We start from the raw sequence: 3,129 nt of genomic DNA on the forward strand, positions 1-3,129 counted from the left end.
GGGACAAAATTAAAAAATGTTGCATTACCATACAATGTTCCAGCCAAGGCTTGAGCACTATAACCCTTTGTTAGGACAGACAGTGTGCACATCTAGTTTACAAGTTGATAATTGAGATCTGGCAGTACAATACAGACAGGTTTAATTATGGATACATTAGTCCCACCCCCCTTTAAAATTACATAGCAGGGAAAGCTACTGTTTCTCAGCAAGTTAAAAAAAAAGAATTTAAGTTATGCTATGTCAATAGTAACATGTAACATGGCTGCAAAAGTAGAAAAGCACTTTAAACTTTAAAAGTTGCTAACCTGAGAATAACTGTGGTGCAGCTTTGAAAGGAAATAAGGTTCTGGTTTCATATATCAACCACAGACAGTAGTGCCGTCCTACAGTCTAACTAACATCTTGAGACTCAAGTCTTCTTTGACTTTAAAGTGATATATAATTCTTTGTATAGACATAACTGAGTTTGTGGTGCTTATTTTTCCCTTTCTTCTTTATCTCTTCTGGGTTAATGTTATGGTACTGTAAGAACAAGGACTTGAGTTATAAATCTTCAGTACAGGTACTTACAGCAACTCATTAAAAAGAAAGTAATACAAAGTTGACCCAACGTAATGTACCCGATCTCCCTCCGCTCTCTTCCCCGGTCTCTGAATGCAGGAAGTGATGTTTACTACATCACTTCCGCATTCCTTGGTCACTCTGGTACAGAAACCAAAGAGAAGCTGATGAAGCAGATTTGTGCTTCTTCAGCTTCTCTGGGGGTCGCTATGTGACATTAGGGCTCTTAAGACATAAAGGGGACCTGTCACTGTAATTTGATATAGCATAGGGGGATTCTTATTACCCTATGTGATAAAGTGTAAAAAAAAATAATAAAATAATAATTTGTCACAAAATAAATACAATTTACACACACACATTTTTTTAAAGTGCCCCACATAGATGCGCAAAAATGCGTTAGTTGCGCCTACACACAAACACGACGATTCCGCCAATTACGCAGCACTTGTTACATATCACCGCGAACGTTGCATGAGCGCAATAATTCTAGGGTCATCAATCACAGATAACACTACACTGATGAGCGGTAAAAATCTTTTAAAACGTTGCCTATGGTCAATTTTGGGTATGGCCGTTTTTTGCGATTTTGCAGGCAATTTTAAGGCTTCACGTTTGGTGTCTATTTACCTGACGTGACACCGTCTTTTATATTTTAAAAATTGGGTAATAAATGTTTCTAACATAATAAAGGGAAACAGTTGGGTTTTTTTTGGTCGGTACTTTTTTCGTTGTATAGTAAAAAATAAATAGTAATAGTAATAATAATAATGATTAAATACCACCAAAATAAAGCTCTGTCTGTCCCCAAAAATGGTATAAAATTATTTTCAGTACAGCGTTGCATGACGGAATAAATGTCAAAGTACCGCAGTGCTAAATACCGAAAAATGGCCTGGCCAGGAAGGGGGTGTAAACACCGCGGTCAGCAAGTGGTTAAAATGGTCTATCAGGTGCATTCCAGTGCGTTTTTGATGCACTTCTATGCGTTCCAGATCAGACAAAATGAGGCATGCAGTATTTTGCTGGTCTGGTACGGACTGCGCTGGTGGGAACAGAGACCAAAACACAGCATAGGGATACATTAGGATGCATTTTTGGGTCAGAAACAGTCTGGCCGGTAGGTAATCTGGATGTGGTGTGAATAGGCCCATAAAGACAACACACACCTTTTGCCATGGCCACCAATCACTGCCGTACTACAGCCCACTTGGCATCCTACACTTTAGCTGATAGAAAAAATTCCCTACCATGCAAGAGTCCACTGGTTGTGTTTGCTCCCCAGGCTAAAGTTTCCAATCATCCCCTGGAGTCCTAGTACCAGGGTAGTGAGTGAATGCTTCCAGATTCTCCCCCAATTTTGATATGGGCATACATACCCTTTACAATGTATGTAAAGCAAAGCTTTTTCAGTTTTGAATAGAATGTAAAAGTGTTGGAACCTCATATTTTTTTGTTTGTGTCCCCGCTAGAGAGATTTAAAGAAGAACTCTGGGCTACCCCCACACTGCAAGGGTTAACTGCTTGTTTTTGCCTAAGGTCACAAAAAAAATAAAAGTTATACTAACCTGTACTTCCAGCGTCTCACCCCCTCCACTGCAGCCATATAAGGATCCTTGAGTCATCACATCCAATAAAGCGTATAGCACATGAGGATGCTGAGGGACATACTATCGTTGCAGCAGGGAAGGAGACAGGCTGGAGGGAGCGCTGACAGCTCTGAGGATAGGTTAAGTATAACATTTTCACCCTGGGCAAAAAACGAGCAGTTAACCCTTGCAGTGTCAGGGTAGCCCCACTGCAAGGTTTAATAACATTTCTGCCTGCAGTTCTTCTTTAACCTCACTATTAGTCCTGGTGGCCATTTTCTCTGCTACAAAAAGTGATGGGAAATCCTAATTTGCTGAGTTGTTGCAGAAATAGGAGGCGAGGGAGACCCTTCCCCTAGGGAAACCTGTTCCAGTGACAACTGTCTAAGAGGGGATAGCTCCTGGCTTTGGGGAGCTCTCCTCTTCCTTCCCAATTTGTCTCTGGGACAGTAAATGAAGGAAAATCTGCCTGTTGGGACAAAGACAGCCAAAAAAAAAAACAATCTGTAAGAGTCCTAACTATTTCTTGCTCTATCTAAAACAATTTCAAGAGTCTATCTCTAGCAAAAAGTAACTACCCTTGCTCTGTAAGGGTTAACTACTCATTAATATCTACAGAACCTGTGTAGAGGACTTTTACTTACCTGATCCCTGCAGGCTAAAAGGCCAGCATCTGCAGCCTCTTCAACTCTGTTGGTCGGATGCCCACTGAGGCCATCACATCTAATACAGGGCCAAGAGCACTTCATTAAAACGTGAGGAACCCGAGATAGTCCCCAAGCCAGAGTTTAGGGGAGAGAGGTGAGCGCCAACTGCTAGGAGAGCAAGCATCAGGTAGGTAAAACTCCTTTTCACAACTCCTGTAGATATAAACAAGCAGTTAACTTTTGCAGAGCAGGGGTAGCACCACTGGAAGGGTAGTGTTTTCTTCCTTGGAGACAGACTTCAATACATACACTTCAATGCTTTACAATGG

This window comes from Nanorana parkeri, unplaced genomic scaffold, assembly GCF_000935625.1.
Source record: "Nanorana parkeri isolate BGI_ZX_2015 unplaced genomic scaffold, ASM93562v1 scaffold1603, whole genome shotgun sequence".
Classification (NCBI taxonomy): Eukaryota; Metazoa; Chordata; class Amphibia; order Anura; family Dicroglossidae; genus Nanorana; species Nanorana parkeri.